At 46.5% G+C, this 17,476-nt stretch overlaps 1 long non-coding RNA gene across 1 annotated transcript; it reads right to left on the reverse strand.

Annotated features, from left to right (window-relative positions):
- Positions 1 to 11,173: 11,173 nt before the first annotated feature.
- Positions 11,174 to 11,788, reverse strand: LOC112846655 (uncharacterized). Its single transcript, XR_003219775.1, has 2 exons — positions 11,441 to 11,788; positions 11,174 to 11,257 (listed from the first exon to the last, which is right to left on the reverse strand). It is a non-coding gene; the product is annotated as an uncharacterized LOC112846655 (long non-coding RNA).
- Between the last annotated feature and the right edge of the window lie 5,688 nt (positions 11,789 to 17,476).

Consider the following 17,476-nt stretch of genomic DNA (forward strand, 5'->3'; position numbering starts at 1 on the left):
ACGTTGAAGCTGTCTGCTGAAAAGCTGAAAAAGCTGAAAGTTGCATGGTGGTGAAAAAAAACATGTCACCCTGAGCAGGATTCGAATCTGGCCCTCCTGGTCTCAAGGCAGCTACTCATCTCACTGAGCTAAACTCATTCTCTCAAGAAGAGGAGGAGAGACCGACAATTCTACTAAAATGAGCAGAAGCTGCTGAGAATTGTGCTGATAAGAGGTGAAAAGGCTGAAAATTTTGCAGAAAACAGGTAAATCAGCAGAATTTCTGCAGAAAAGTGGTAAAGAAGCAATAAGTTGCGCTGAAAAGAGATGAATCAGCAGAATTTCTGCTCAAAGGTGGCTATTCATTTCCCTTAGCCAAAGTCACTCTTACAAAGAAGAGGTGGAGAGACGGACAATTCTGCTGAAATGAGCAGAAGCTGATAAGAGGTGAAAAGGCTGAAAATTTTGGAGAAAAGAGGTGAATCAGCAGAATTTCTGCAGAAAAGAGGCAAAGAAGCAGAAACTTGCGCTGAAAAGAGATGAATCAGCAGAATTTCTGCTCAAAGGCGGCTATTCATTTCCCTGAGCCAAAGTCATTCTTACAAAGAAGAGGTGGAGAGACAGACAATTCTGCTGAAATGAGCAGAAGCTGATAAGAGGTGAAAAGGCTGAAAATTTTGCAGAAAAGAGGTGAATCAGCAGAATTTCTGCAGAAAAGAGGCAAAGAAGCAGAAACTTGCGCTGAAAAGAGATGAATCAGCAGAGTTTCTGCTGAAAAGAGTTGTCTTTTTTCTGAATACAGCAAAAAAAGCTGGAATTTGTGCTGAAAAGGGGTGAAAAAAATGAAAATTTTGCTGAAAAGGGGTGAAGAAGCTGAAGAAGCTGAAGTATACTAAATCAAAGTATTTGTGCCAAAACATAGTGTTTCTGCCATATTGTGGTACTACTACATTACAACATGAATACGGATTAAAGATGAAAGAAACTGGCAACAAATTCCTCCACTACAAACCAGTCTGATACCACTTCTTTGCAGTGTTCACGTTTACTAAGGCACTACCCAAAAGGCGCCACAAGAGGGCACTCCAACACAAGAGATGAGGTGAATGAGCAGAATTTCTGCTGAAAAGAGGCACAAGGTTCTGTATGTAGAAAAAGAAACACTGTTGAACCATGTGTGAAATAAATAAAGAAATGAAATTAAAGAACAACCTGGTTCTGCTCAAATTCACCAATCAGAGGTACTGCCTCAGTCTGCTTCATCAGGCTGTGTACTTGTTTCTGCCATGGAGCGTTAAAAAGAATCTGAGGTCCATATTAGAAAAGCTGCTAAAATCATAAAACTTTGCAGAATTGTAATAAATTAGCAATATAAATTACAGGTCTGTGATAGTGTATAAATTTGTAGTGAAAAAAAAAAACGTGGACCAAGGTGGGATTGAACCCACGACCTTTGAGCTGCAGAGCCGTGTCATTACTGATTGCGCCACCCGGAAAGGGGCGGCGGTCTGAAAGACAGATACTTGGGCAGTCAGAAAATAGATCGCGGTGAGAGGCGAAAAACGCCGTTTTTTGGAGTTACAAAACGTCGTGTAACTCAAAAACTAGGAGGGCTAGCAGCATAATTCTTGTACTGGGTGAATCAGCGGACTTTGGTGTATTTTGACTGCGATTTTCATAGCTCGTTCTACCTCCGTCGCGGAGATATGACGAGAGAAGAAACGGCTTCATTTCCAGAGTTTGAAGACTGAGAGAAGGACAGATTTCCACCTCTCAAACAAACGTAATTCATTGCTCAACGGTAAGATAATTGTAAAAACGGCTTCCACTGTGAGTGTCAGCAGTGTCTGAAGATATATTGGCACAAGCCTCATGTCGTAACTTTGCTTTGTTAAATAGATATGACGATTTGAAAATGCCTCTCATTAGAGAAATCCAGCGCTGATTTTGAACACACTCTCCATTGAAAGTCAATGGAGCGTTTTCAGATCTTGTGTTGGTCTGAGGCGATTTGATAAAAATCTGTAACTTCCACAACAGTGATAGTGACGTTTTCTGAAAGCCAGCAAAAATACCTACGTTTTGACGTATAATTTGTGGGGGTTGAGTGGAAATTGAACGAGTAGCAAGAAGTTGTTTAGACATGAAGAGAAAATTCAGAACGGACCAGCACTCACTCTGACTTAATTGCATAGCAACCATAGCAACGCATGTATTTTGTGAAAAATCACAATTTTGCAACTGAAAACTTAAAGAGGTATAAAATTAAAACGGTAGAAGATCTGAAAAAGCTGAATCAGACAGGAATAGCCCAATAATTTGAGAACATTTTAAAGTTTGAATGGAGTTTCTAGGTGAAAGTATGACAAAGTAGTTAAGTTTCAAAAACAAGCAAGTTTTAGCAGAATTGTGGAAGTTTCCCATTCATTTCAATGGGACAAATTAAAGGAAAAAGTGTAATATTTTAAAAAGTATAACAGTAATAAACACCAAAAGTCATAGCCGGCATTAGCAGAAAGAGCAGAACAGTTTAGAGTTTGAACGGAGAAAATCGGCTGAAAACTGAGGGAGTAGATAAGTGCCAAAAAGTGTACGGAAGCAACTAGAATAATATAGTGGAATAAAGAATAAAGAGAAACAGGAACTCAATAGTGTGGAAGCCCTTTAGGGCATCCACACAACTAGAAAAATTTGCATTTCCTGCGAAAATGCTGTGTGGATGCCTTAACGCTGAAGCTGTCTGCTGAAAAGCTGAAAAAGATGAAAAGTTGCAAAAAGTTGTATGGTGGTGAAAAAAAACATGTCGCCCTGAGCAGGATTGGAACCTGGCCCTCCTGGTCTCAAAGCAGCTACTCATCTCACTGAGCTAAACTCATTCTCTCAAAAAACCGGAGGAGAGACCCACAATTCTGCTAAAATGAGCAGAAGCTGCTGAGAATTGCACTGAGAAGAGGTGAAAAGGTTGAAAATTTTGCAGAAAACAGGTAAATCAGCAGAATTTCTGCAGAAAAGAGGTAAAGAAGCAATAAGTTGCGCTGAAAAGAGATGAATCAGCAGAATTTCTGCTCAAAGGTGGCTATTCATTTCCCTGAGCCAAAGTCACTCTTACAAAGAAGAGGTGGAGAGACGGACAATTCTGCTGAAATGAGCAGAAGCTGATAAGAGGTGAAAAGGCTGAAAATTTTGCAGAAAAGAGGTGAATCAGCAGAATTTCTGCAGAAAAGAGGCATAGAAGCAGAAACTTGCGCTGAAAAGAGATGAATCAGCAGAGTTTCTGCTCAAAAGAGTTGTCTTTTTTCTGAATACAGCCAAAAAAGCTGGGATTTGTGCTGAAAAGTGGTGAAAAAACTGAAATATTTTACTGAAAAGGGGTGAAAAAGCTGAAATTGAGTTAAAGAAGTTTAACTGTTAACTGAAAGAAATGTTGCCATAAGAGGGATTTGAACACAGGCCTCCCAGTCTGAGAACGGATGCTCATCTCACTGAGCTAAAACACAGGTCATCCCGGCAAGGAAAATCAGTGACGCCACTGATGATATGGCAGAAATGGGCAAAAAATATTGCAAAAAAAATTCAATATCTCAAAAAGTATAGAAGTTATGAGCACCAAAAGTCATAGCAGGCATATGTTTCAGTACAAATACGCTGATTTGTACTGAAACATAGTACTGATTTGTACTGATTTAAATACTATGTTTCTTCATAAATTCTATCTTTTGGCAAAAATTTTTGATAAAAGGTACTATTTCTGCTTTTTAGCAGAAATACTGTAATTTGGCATAAATACTATGATTTGGGATAAATACTGTGATTTGGCACATATACTATATTCAGCAGATGTATTATAACATAACAGAAATTCTACGACTTACTAGTAATACTATAACATAACAGAAATATTAATTGGGCACAAATACTATAATTTGGCACAAATACCATGTTTTGGGAAAATCCCATGATTTGGAACAAATACTATGATATAGCAGAAATACTATGATTGGGTAAAAATACTATGATTGGGCAGAAATACTATGATTGAGTACAAATACTATGATTGGGCAGAAATACTATGTTTCAGTACAAATGACAGGAATACTATGATTTAGCAGAAATACTGTGTTTTCACATAAGTACTATTTTTTGGGTACTATTTCTGCCTTTTGGCAAAAATACTGTAATTTGGCATAAATACTATGATTTGGGGTAAATACTATGATTTGTCAGATATACTATATTCAGCATATATACTATAACATAACAGACATTCCTCCACTTAGTTTTAATACTGTAACATAACAGAAAAATTATGATTTGGCCCCAAAACCATGATTTGGCACAAATGCCATTATTTCGCAAAAATACTATGATTTAGCAGAATTACTAAGATGTAGTAGAAGTACTTTGATTTAGCAGAAATACTGTGATTGAGGAGTAATACTTTAACATAGGAGAAATACTGATACACATATCAATATCTGATACACATATCAGAGATGAGGTCAACAGACTGACTGAGTGGTGTTCAGTTAATAACCTCCAACTGAACACCACGAAAACTAAAGAACTTATCTTCGACTTCAGGAAGGGCAGAGCAGACCCGGCCCCACTGTACATTCACGGGAGCTGTGTGGAGAGGGTGCACTCCATGAGTTTTCTGGGCGTGCAGATCTCTGATGATCTCTCCTGGACTGCAAATACCACGGCGGTGGTAAAAAAGGCCCAGCAGCGTCTCCACTTTCTGAGAGTGCTCAGGAGGAACAACCTGGAGGAGAGGCTGTTGGTGACATTCTACAGAGCCACTATAGAGAGCATCCTAACGTACAGCATAACAACATGGTATGCAGGGTGCTCAGCTGCAGACAGGAAAGCACTGCAGAGGGTCATCAACACAGCCCAGAAGATCACTGGCTGCTCTCTGCCCAGCCTGGAGGTCATTGCAAACTCTCGGTACCTCAGCAGAGCTGGCAATATCATCAAGGACCATTCTCACCCCAGCAATCAAGTGTTTGAACTATTACCTTCAGGCCGACGGTACAGGTCACATAAAACCAGGACAAACAGATTCAGGGATAGCTTCTTTCCCAGAGCCATCACCATAGTAAATAAGCACAAAAACAAATGAAACTGCTTAGCTACACCATACTGTCACCGTCAATTATTGTGCTGCTATTCTTACTGTCATTATATTAATGCTGCTATCCTGTATATATTGTGCTATCCTGTATATATTGTACTTACTATTGTTTGTTTTAATGTACCTTTTATATTTTACATTTATATTTATTATTGTATTTTTGCACCAAGGGAGTGGCACTCCAATTTCGTTGTACCCTGTACAATGACAATAAAGGCTATTCTATTCTATTCTATTCTATTCTATACTATATTCAGCACATATACTTTAACAAATGATTTAAAAGAAATACTATGACTCCATACAAATACAATGGTTTGGCACAAATACTATGATTTGCTATAAATACTATGATTTGGCACAAATACTATATTCAGCAGATATACTATAAAAGAACAGAACGTCTACAACTTAGTAGTTATGCTATAACATAACAGAAATGTTAACTGGGCACAAATACTATAATTTGGAACAAATACCATGTTTTGTCACAAATACCATGATTTGGCAAAAATACCATGATTTGGCACAAATACGATGATATGGCAGAAATACAATGGTTTGGCACAAATACTATGATTTGCTATAAATACTATGATTTGGCACATATACTACATTCAGCAGATATAATATAACAGAACGGAACGTCTACGACTTAGTAGTTATGCTATAACATAACAGAAATATTAATTGGGCACTACTATAATTTGAAACAAATACCATGTTTTGTCACAAATACCATGGTTTGGCACAAATACAATGATATGGCAGAAATAATATGATTGGGTACAAATACTATGATTTGGCAGAAAAACTGCGTTTTAGCACAACTACTGAGATTTGATTGAAATACTATGATTTAGAAGAAATACTATGACTTCGTACAAATACGATGCTTTGGTACAAATACTGTTTTGGTTTGAATACTATGATATGCAACAAATACTATGATTTGGCACAAGTAATGTGATTTAGTACAAATACTACGAATTGGCAGAAATACTGTGCCTTAGTAGTAATACTAAAACATTACAGAAATACTGTGATTTTGCAGACATAGTACGTTGTTGCAAATATAGTACGATTTTGCTCAAATACCATGAACTTGCAGTAATACTATGATTTTGAAGCAGAAATACTGTAATTTGGCATAAATACTTTGATTTGGGATAAATACTATTATTTGGCAGATATACTATATTCAGCACATATACTATAACATAACAGAAATTCCTCCACCCTAGTAGTAATACTATAACATAACAGAAATATTCTGATTTGGCACAAAAGCCATGAGTTGGCACAAATACCATGATTTGGCACAAATAGTATGATTGAGCAGAAGTACTAAGATGTAGTAGAAGTACTTTGAAGTACTATGATTGAGAAGCAATACTTTAACATAGGAGAAATATTGATACACACACACATACACAGAGGCTAAAGTGAACAGTGGCTGTTAAGAGTCTGGGCCTGGTATATCTAGGTCAGTTAACCCTCGTGCTCCCCTTCGGGGCAGCTCCGGACCCCGGGGGTCCCAGAGTACCCCTGGGTCGCATTTCACAGGCCGAGCATCAGGGTTGGCTCCCGCGCCCCGTACACCCACGTTTCCCTCCCTGAATGCCACTCCCGTTTCAATTTTTCTCCTAGTTTCAGGCAGGCTCTATCATGTTCGTCCATGGGAGGCCGCTGTTAAAGGCTGTTGCTGCTCTTCGTGTTTGAAGGATGGATACGTCTGCGTGTGCTGATCCCTGGTTCGCAATTGTTGCGAGCTCGTCTTCTGCAGGCTCTTCTGCACTTCGGGTGTTGCAATGAGGCTCAAAACAGCCCAGTCAGACGATGTAAAGGCAGTCCTGGGGGTTAGAGGGCCAAAACTTTCACCGGCTTTCAGTTGGTAAAAATAGAGCTCGCTCTCTCTGAGGTTGAAGGCATAGCCCTTAAAATCCGCCGGAGCTGAGACGGAATCTCTCTTCCAGGGGTTTAACGGGTGCTGGCTGAACCCTGCAAAGATGCATTCGTGTGACTTTGCGCTGGCGACGCGGAAGCTCTGTAGCTGGTTACTAGTGATGGGATTCCCGGCTCTTTTGGCTTCGAACCGGCTCTTCAGGTTGTTTTGTTGCTTTAATGAATTTATTAACAATAATATAAAATTATGCACAAAAGGAATTACTAATGTAAAAAAAAGTGGTTTTATTTATATGTTTATATATAAATATATACAGTGGCCCCTAGAGACAAAGCACGTACAAACTCCAAAAAGCACGTACAAATTCCAAAGCACGTATAAACTCCAAAACACATTTCTAGTGTTAACTGAACTTACAAAACAGAGCTACCCTAGATCACTTGAATTACACAATTGAAAGCATATGTGTATTGTTTGTGTATTTATACACAAGCACTCATATATATTCAAATTATTTTAAAAATATGTTCATTTACCTGTTACTACCACACACCAAATCCGGCCGTTGGTACTTCCTAGCTTGTGTAGCCACTAGGTAACAATAGCTCAACACTGCGCCTAGCATTCTGGAGCACTTCTGTTGTCTTTTGTACGTGTTTTAGAGCTTGTACGTGCTTCGGAGTTTGTACGTGTTTTGGAGTTTGTACGTGTTTTGGAGTTTGTACGTGTTTTGGAGTTTGTACGTGCGTTGTCTCTAGGGGCCACCGTAAATTTACTTTTCTTTATTCACTCCACATAAAATGTAATAAGTAAATCATATAATACAAAAACCAACTATTCACATTTCAACTTTTAACTATTTAAATTTTCAGCTTTTTCCTTTTAACCCTTGTGCTCCCCTTCGGGGCAGCCCCAGACCCCGGGGGTCCCAGAGTACCCCACCCTCAGTAGAGACTGGTGAAGGAAAATGTAAAAAAAAAAAAACCAGAACGATCATTTGGGGTCGAAGAGTGCCCCAGAGCGATTCTAACCCTTCTGCTCCCCTTCGGGGCAGCCCCAGACCCCGGGGGTCCCAGAGTACCCCACCCTCAGTAGAGTCAGGTGAATGAAAATGTAAAAAAAACCCCAGAAAGATCATTTGGGGTCGAAGAGTGCCCCAGAGCGATTCTAACCCTTCTGCTCCCCTTCGGGGTAGCCCCAGACCCCGGGGGTCCCAGAGTACCCCACCCTCAGTAGAGACAGGTGAATGAAAATGTAAAAAAAACCCCAGAACGATCATTTGTGGTCGAAGAGTGCCCCAGAGCGATTCTAACCCTTCTGCTCCCCTTCGGGGCAGCCCCAGACCCCGGGGGTCCCAGAGTACCCCACCCTCAGTAGAGTCAGGTGAATGAAAATGTAAAAAAAAAAACCAGAACGATCATTTGGGGTCGAAGAGTGCCCCAGAGCGATTCTAACCCTTCTGCTCCCCTTCGGGGTAGCCCCAGACCCCGGGGGTCCCAGAGTACCCCACCCTCTGTAGAGACAGGTGAATGAAAATGTAAAAAAAAAACCCAGAACGATCATTTGTGGTCGAAGAGTGCCCCAGAGCGATTCTAACCCTTCTGCTCCCCTTCGGGGCAGCCCCAGACCCCGGGGGTCCCAGAGTACCCCACCCTCAGTAGAGTCAGGTGAATGAAAATGTAAAAAAAAAAACCAGAACGATCATTTGGGGTCGAAGAGTGCCCCAGAGCGATTCTAACACTTCTGCTCCCCTTCGGGGTAGCCCCAGACCCCGGGGGTCCCAGAGTACCCCACCCTCAGTAGAGACAGGTGAATGAAAATATAAGAAAAAAAACCAGAACGATCATTTGGGGTCGAAGAGTGCCCCAGAGCGATTCTAACCCTTGTGCTCCCCTTCGGGGCAGCCCAAGACCCCGGGGGTCCCAGAGTACCCCACCCTCAGTAGAGACAGGTGAATGAAAATGTAAAAAAAAAAAAAACAGAACGATCATTTGGGGTCGAAGAGTGCCCCAGAGCGATTCTAACACTTGTGCTCCCCTTCAGGGCAGCCCCAGACCCCGGGGGTCCCAGAGTACCCCACCCTTAGTAGAGACAGGTGAATGAAAATGTGAAAAAAAAAAACAGAACGATCATTTGTGGTCGAAGAGTGCCCCAGAGCGATTCTAATGGGTTCGTCAGGGGATTGGGAAAGAAAACGTAGCACTTGGGGACCACGCACAGAAGCTGCTGCGGCAGCATGGGGGTCATTGATACCCCAGTACATGAAAATGAAGCATAATCACAATAATGATAATAATAATAAGAAGAAGAAGAAGAAGAAGAAGAAGAAGAATACAACACACAGACGCTTCTGAGTTTTATTTTATTTTATTTGAAATTACACTCACGATACAACTGAGGCAATCTGGAAGGCAAAATAAAAGTCAACAACGGGGTTGAATCAGCCTTTCAAGACAAACGAATCTCAGTAGATATGTCAAGAACAGGTTTACATGAAAAAAAAAAGGGTTTACATGAAAAAATATCAACAAACTGTCCGTGTTTCAGGCGCTCGGTGCTGTACAGCGCCTCCTGTGAACGAACGTCATAGAGCCTGCCCGAAACTAGGAGAAAAATTGAAATGGGAGTGGCAGCCACAGAGGGAAATGATGACCTATCCAGGGCATACCATTTAGGGACATGCGCAATGGGGGGGTGCGTTTTTAAAACGCCCCCCCGGGGCTTTATTTTTGATTACAATATCAACAAACTGTCCGTGTTTCAGGCGCTCGGTGCTGTACAGCGCCTCCGGTGGCTGTGAATACATGATAAAAATATCACCGTAGGATGCGTGCATTGAAAGAATCAGCCTTTCGTTACAAACGAATCTCAGTAACCTCCTTTGTAACACTCTGTGACCAGTCGCAGCTGGCCGATTTTCACCACATCCTCTCCCACCAGTTTGTCGTAGGCCTCGGTGATGGCGTCGAAGATTTTCCTCGCCGATTTCAGCTCATGCAACAGCGTCTCCGCCACGGTGCCGACCTTGACGTCATCCGCTTCAATGTTGCGGGCGATCAGGAGACGTTGAATGGAAGGAATGAAACGAGGCGTGAGGAGTCTTTTCCTGATGCTGTAATAATGTTCGGCGTAAAAGTCATCCTCCAAGACTCGCAGACACTCGTGTTGTCTCTGGCTGGGGTGATTGATCTTGCACCTGTTGCACGCGTCGGTGCGGTACTCGTTGATCACTATGTCGAGTAGGTGATACACCGCAGTTTTCACGGTATCGACGAGTAAAGAAGATGCCCAACCGTCAAGCTCGGCGTCTTGCCGCTCGCCCGCCGCTGCATCACACTCCGCGTCGGACAGTATCTCCCCCTCTTCCGAGGAACTGTCAGCTGAGCTGTCCGAGGAACAGTCCTCCTCGTCGCGACGCAGGGGTGCAGAGTCCATCTCTTTCTTTTTATCTCCCTCGGTATTGAGCGAGGAAGACGGTTTTGACAAAAAAAAAGTTTCCGAACGAACGAGACAATCACCTTCTTTTGAAAATATTAGAAAGGGGGGCTTATTTTTTTGTCGTTGTTTATAGCCACTTCATAGAACAGCTACAGCATAGGCAAACATTCAGCGAGTAAGTAAGTAAGTAAGTAAGTAAGTACATAGACTGCATTAGAACTAGAAATCCGAGAAAACAAGTGAAATGAAACTCAGCCTTCGTAGTGTAACAAGGAGAAACGGGGTGGGTTTAGCCAAGCGAACATTGCCAGTGTACAATTTTACTGAGAATATCCAAGGGCTCCACCGAGCCCCATGAGAACATAAGATGTAAAGTACGCTCCTGCGCCAAAAAATCCCAGGGAAGCGAGGCCGAAGAATTTACACCGCTCCTTCAATTCGATCCTCTCCTCTTCTTCCCTTTTTCTTTGCTCTTCCTCCTTTCTCCTCTTCAGCCTTTCTCTTTCGAGTTTCTTCTGGGCCGCCTTATACATCTCGTTGGTGTAGTGGTTTCCTCCATTGAAATCCACCATCATTTCATCTATTTCATCCAGAAGACAGCCCCGGAGTGTCGATCGCAGCGATTTTTCTTATGTCTTCGCCCTCTGCCTCTTTTCTGAGACAGCCGTCGGTGACAGACTCGGGCGAAACGTCCTCTTTGAAAGCGTACGCATCCCCCAGGATGGTGTTTCCGGACGCACTCTTTCTCGAGCCTGTTTTACCGACCAGAAGGAGTCTCAGTTCTTCACGGGTCGCAGAGCCTGCGGGGTTGGGGAAACGATGGTTACATTTGAATCATTCTAGAAAAAAACAAAACAAAACATGAAACACTACGTTACACTAGGCTATTCTTTTGTTATCTTTGTATCGATGTTGACAGCAAGCAGTTTGTCTACATAAAGCGAGTACCACAAGCAGCACACAACCCTGGGATTGCACTTTACCTTTGTATCGATGATGACAGCGAGCAGTTTGCCCACGTAACGCGAGTAGCACAAGCAGCACACGTCCCTGAATCCGGCCTTTGGTCGCCAACATTTTCAGTAAGCTAAGAAAAGGAGAAAGGAAAAAGAGGTGAAATTAAGGCACATTCAGGGAAAGTCTTTCAGATCAGATTACCAAGTTAGACCACACTGAAAATACGCGTTGAATAAACCATGACCCCAAACTGGTCGGTTGTCCCACGTGTTTCCCCGTAGCTGCTCTGGGCGCACACACAATGAGCCCTGGTTTCGCGACGCGGGCGTAGCAACAACCTCCTTCTCCTCCTCACTGCCTCGTGTGTGTGTGTGTGTGTGTGTGTGTGTGTGTGTGTGTGTGTACGGGTTCGTACTATCCTGGTGGGGACCAAAATCTGACATTTACTATACTGGTGGGGACTTTCTGCACCGTGGGGACCAAAATCCAGGTCCCCTCGGGGTTGAAAGCAATTTTCACACTGAAAATGGGGTTTTAGTGTCAGGGTTACAATTAGGTTATGGTTAGGTTTAGGGTAAGGGTTAGGGTTAGGCATTCATTTTTAATGGTTAGGGTTAGGGTAAGGGGCTAGGGAAACCATTATGTCAATGGGACGTCCCCACCAGGATAGCAAACCAGACATGTGTGTGTGTGTGTGTGTGTGTGTAGGAGGTTCTGGGTTCCTCAAAGACAGTGGTGTTCGCGAAACCCACCCTCCCCAAAGCTAAGGGCTCGCCAGCTAGGCCCGTGAGAGCGAGGGTCCGAGGTCCAAACGGAAGGCTGTGTTCGCGTAACCCGCCCTCCGTAGACCTAAGCGTACGCTACCGAGGCACTTGAGAACGATGTAGAGGGAGCAAGGATGAGGAGGAGGCAAGGAGTGTCTGAAGTCCAAACGGAGGGTGGTGTTCGCGTAGTAGGCAGGCCACAGAGCTGCTCTTTCACTAGCGAGGCGCTTGAGAAAGATGTAGAGGGAGCAAGGATGAGGAGGAGGCAAGGAGTGTCTGAAGTCCAAACGGAGGGCGGTGTTCGCGTAGTAGGCAGGCCACAGAGCTGCTCTTTCACTAGCGAGGCGCTTGAGAAAGATGTGGAGGGAGTAAGGAGTACGAGGAGCAACGGAGAGCCCGAGGTCCTCACCATAGGGGGTGTTCGCGTAATAGGAAGGCCAAACAGCTTCTCTTTCACTAGCGAGGCGCTTGAGAATGATGTAGAGGGAGCAAGGAGGACGAGGAGCAACGGAGAGCCCGAGGTCCAACTGGAGGGCAGTGTTCGCGTAATAGGAAGGCCAAACAGCTTCTCTTTCACTAGCGAGGCGCTTGAGAACGAAGGAGAAGGAGCAAGGAGGACGAGGAGCAACGGAGAGCCCGAGGTCCTCACTCAGGCCGGTTTACGCGTAACCCAAGGCCCATCCGGCAAAGCGCTCACCTGCGAGGAGCAGGAGAATGGAGCAGAAGGAGGTCGCAGGACTAGGAGGCAAAGAGAGTCCGAGGTCCTCACTTAGGCCGGTTTACGCGAACACTGCCGAGAAGGAGACGACGACGATGATGATGATGATGATGATGATGATGACGATCTAAAGTTGAGAGTTGTTTCCTCCGCCGGTTCGGGGTCCCTCCGGACCCCAGTGTTTGCCATCGTAACTTACGAATGGCGGTTCGGGGTCCCTCCAGACCCCAGTGTTTGCCATTGTAACTCACGAATGTGTATTGGGGTTGTGAAATACCCCATCGTGGGTACGCTTTGACCCCATAGTAATCGTGGAGTAGAGAACATCCCTGCTCCTCTCGAAGGCCGGTTTACGCGTAACCCGAGGCCCATCACGGTAAGCGCTCGCCTGTGAGGAGCAGGAGAATGGAACAGAAGGAGGTCACAGGACTAGGAGGCAAAGAGAGTCCGAGGTCCTCACTTAGGCCGGTTTACGCGAACACTGCTGAGAAGGAGACCACGATGATGATGATGATGATGATGTGAAGTTGAGAGTTGTTTCCTCCGGCGGTTCGGGGTCCCTCCGGACCCCAGTGTTTGCCATCGTAACTTACGAATGGCGGTTCGGGGTCTCTCCAGACCCCAGTGTTTGCCATCGTAACTCACGAATGTGTATTGGGGTTGCGAAATACCCCATCGTGGGTACGCTTTGACCCCATAGTAATCGTGGAGTAGAGAACATCCCTGCTCCTCTCGAAGGCCGGTTTACGCGTAACCCGAGGCCCATCCGGCTAAACGCTCCCCTGTGAGGAGCAGGAGAACGGAACAGAAGGAGGAAGGAGGACTTGGAGGCAGGGAGAGTCCGAGGTCCTCACTTAGGCCCGTTTACACGAAGACTGCCGAGAAGGAGACGACGATGATGATGATGATGATGATGATGATGATGTGAAGTTGAGAGTTGTTTCCTCCGGCGGTTCGGGGTCCCTCCGGACCCCAGTGTTTGCCATCGTAACTTACGAATAGCGGTTCGGGGTCCCTCCAGACCCCAGTGTTTGCCATCGTAACTTACGAATGTGTATTGGGGTTGCGAAATACCCCATCGTGGGTACGCTTTGACCCCATAGTAATCGTGGAGTAGAGAACATCCCTGCTCCTCTCGAAGGCCGGTTTACGTGTAACCCGAGGCCCATCCGGCTAAACGCTCCCCTGTGAGGAGCAGGAGAACGGAGCAGCAGGAGGCAGGAGGATAAGGCGGTTTACGCGAACACTGCCCTCTGCAGAGCTAAGCGTCCGACAGCGAGGCGCAGGAGAACCGAGGAGAAGGAGAAAGGAGGATGCTGAGGCAGGGAGAGTCCGAGGTCCTCGCTTAGGTCGGTTTACGCGAACACAACCGAGAAGGAGAAGAAGAAGATGATGATGATGATGATGTGAAGTTGAGAGTTGTTTCCTCCGGCGGTTCGGGGTCCCTCCAGACCCCAGTGTTTGCCATCGTAACTTACGAATGTGCATTGGGGTTGCGAAATACCCCATCGTGATTACTAAGGGGTCACACAGTACCCACGGAACACAGAGCGCCCGAGGTCCCCACTTAGGCCGGTTCACAAGTAACTCGGGGCCCATCCGGCAAAGCGCTCACCTGCGAGGCGCAAGACAACGGACCAGAAGGAGGAAAGAGGACAGGGAGTCAGAGAGAGTCCGAGGTCCCCACTTAGGCAGGTTTACGCGTAACCCGGGGCCCATCCGGCTAAGAGCTCGCCTTCGAGGAGCAGGAGAACAGAGCAGCAGGTGGTAGGAGGATAAGGATGCAGGGGGAGTCCGAGGTCCTCATGGAAGCCGGTTTACGCGAACACTGCCCTCTGCAAAGCTAAGCGTCCGACAGCGAGGCGCAGGAGAACCGAGGAGAAGGAGAAAGGAGGATGCTGATGCAGGCAGAGTCCGAGGTCCTCGCTTAGGTCGGTTTACGCGAACACAACCGAGAAGGAGAAGAAGAAGATGATGATGATGATGATGATGATGACGATGATGTGAAGTTGAGAGTTGTTTGCCCCGGCGGTTCGGGGTCCCTCCAGACCCCAGTGTTTGCCATCGTAACTTACGAATGTGCGTTGGGGTGGCGAAACACCCCCCATTGTGGCTACTAAGGGGTCGGCAAATACCCCCGAGGTGATGAGACAGCGGTAACGAAATACCCCCCCCCCATTGTGGCTACTAAGGGGTCGGCAAATACCCCCGAGGTGATGAGACAGGGGTAACGAAATACCCCGTTGCGAGTAACGCGGGGTAGCGAAATACCCCACCACAACATCGGTAAAGGTAGCGAAATACGAGTTACTAAGCGTGTCGGGGTTGCGGACAAATTGCCAGCCAGAAAGACAGAAAGAGTGCACACCACTGACAAGGACATGTCCCGCACCAGGCCGTGGGTGGCGAGGAGGGATCGAGGCGTAGCAGCATCAACGGCATCAACATCTGCGTCAGCGTCGCAAACCTCTTGGGGAAACCGCGGCTCCTTCAGCGGAAGAAACTTAGGCACATCGTGCACTGCTGCTGCTGCTGCTGCTCCTGCTACTCTATTACGACCCGCTACATTTCATTATCAAGGCCTAGCCAGCAAAGACGCAGAAGACAACACGGTCGGCGGTGGTCACATAATAGACAGGTCCGAACACGAAACCTTCTCCAGAAAGACAGAAGAAGAAGAAGAAGAAGAAGAAGAAGAAGAATTAGAAGAAGTCAGTGTCCATCTAACTGACGAGTTTGAACATGACAAGAAAATTGCCTTTGTTTGGGCCGAGGCGCAAGCATCCGGCTTTGAAATCTCATCGCAACATTACCAGGGTGACGACTCGGAAGATGACTCGGAAGATGACTCGGAAGATGACTCGGAAAAAGAGTCGCAAGATGACAACGAGCACTCTGAGGCCGAGCTTCGCGACGAGGATGCTATGGGGGGCACTGAGGATGGCGGTGATGATGGTCGCAATGATAATTACAGTGAAGACGACGACGTAGATTACAACGAAGCTGTAGGCGATTGCCACAAAGGTGGCGGCGATGACGATTATCACGAAGATGGTAGCGACGAAGACGACACCGACGACTACGATGGAGAAGAAGAAGAAGAAGAAGAAGAAGAAGGAGAAGAAGAAGAAGAAGAGGACGAGCAATCGTCGCAGTCGATTTATCCCAAACCCCGCGACCTCGAGCAGCGAGGAGGCCCCACCGAAGAGGCTCTAGCCGCGGTCCGAGATGAGGCGTCCTCGTTCATGGCGTATTTTCCGCCCGAGATAGAGGACGCCGTGGTCGCGATGACCAACCTGGAAGCGTCCAGGCACCGCACCGCCATCGACGGTTGGAAGCCCATGGGCCGCGCCGAGTTCCGAGCCTACGTGGGGCTGCTGATACTCGCCGGCGTGTACAGGTCGCGAGGCGAGGCCTGCGAGAGCCTGTGGGACGCAGAGAGCGGCAGGTCTGTGTTCAGAGCCACGATGCCGCTCAAAACCTTCCGGGCTTACTCGAGCGCCCTGCGGTTCGACGACTGAGAGACCAGAGAGGCCAGGCGTCGCAACGACCGCGGTCAATACGACAAGCTGGCCCCGGTCAGAGCGGTGTGGGATGAGTGGTGCGGGCGCTTGCCTCTCATGTACCGACCGGGACCCGAGGTCACCGTGGACGAGAGACTGGTGCCGTTTAGAGGTTTGTGTGATGATGATGATGATGATGATGATGATGGGACGTATGGGATGGATAGTCGGTTTTCCTCACTGTATTTTTTTTTGTACTTTTTGTATTTTTTTTGGGGGGGGGGACTTTTATTTGGTTTTTCTCCCTGTGTGCTTGTGAAACTGAGATACGTTCTGAACTCTTTCACTCGCTTGGTGCATGTGTGTCCGACTGTCTCTCTGTGGTGATTGTGATGATATTGGCATGTATGGGACGGATATTAGGCTTTCCTCAATTCCTCAATGTATATTTTTTGTGTACTTTTGTTTGGATTTCTGCCTGCGTGTTTGTGAAACTGGGACAGCTTCTGAACTCTCTCTTGGTTTCTTGTCGTATCACCCACAGGAAGGTGTCCGTTCAGGCAGTACATGCCCAGCAAACCGGCCAGGTACGGGATCAAGATATGGGTCGCGTGCGACGCCCAGTCCAGCTACGCGTGGAAAATGCAGGTGTACGCCGGCAAGCCCGACAAGCTCGGTCCTCCCGAAAAGAACCTGGCCGCCCGAGTGGTCATGGACCTCACCGAGGGACTGGCGCCTGGACGCAACGTCACCTGCGACAACTTCTTCACGTCGCGCGAGCTCGCGACGAGGCTTTTTCACGAAAGAGGCCACACATTGCTGGGCACCCTCCGAGCCAACAGGCCCGAGATCCCCAGAGAGCTGCGCTGCGTCAAGGGCAGGGCCGTCGGCTCCACCCAGGCCGCGGTGCTCCGCGGCGACCCGGACGGCTGGTCACCCAACGCGGTCGTCCTGTCCTACGTGGCGAAAAAGAACAAGAACGTGCTACTCCTCACCACCTCTCCGCGCTACGTCGGGCCCTCCGGGTCGCTGCTGGAGCCGAGCAGCAACCCCGACGGCGGCGGGGGCGGCTCTGTG

The sequence above is a fragment of the Oreochromis niloticus genome, linkage group LG4, assembly GCF_001858045.2.
Source record: "Oreochromis niloticus isolate F11D_XX linkage group LG4, O_niloticus_UMD_NMBU, whole genome shotgun sequence".
Classification (NCBI taxonomy): domain Eukaryota; kingdom Metazoa; phylum Chordata; class Actinopteri; order Cichliformes; family Cichlidae; genus Oreochromis; species Oreochromis niloticus.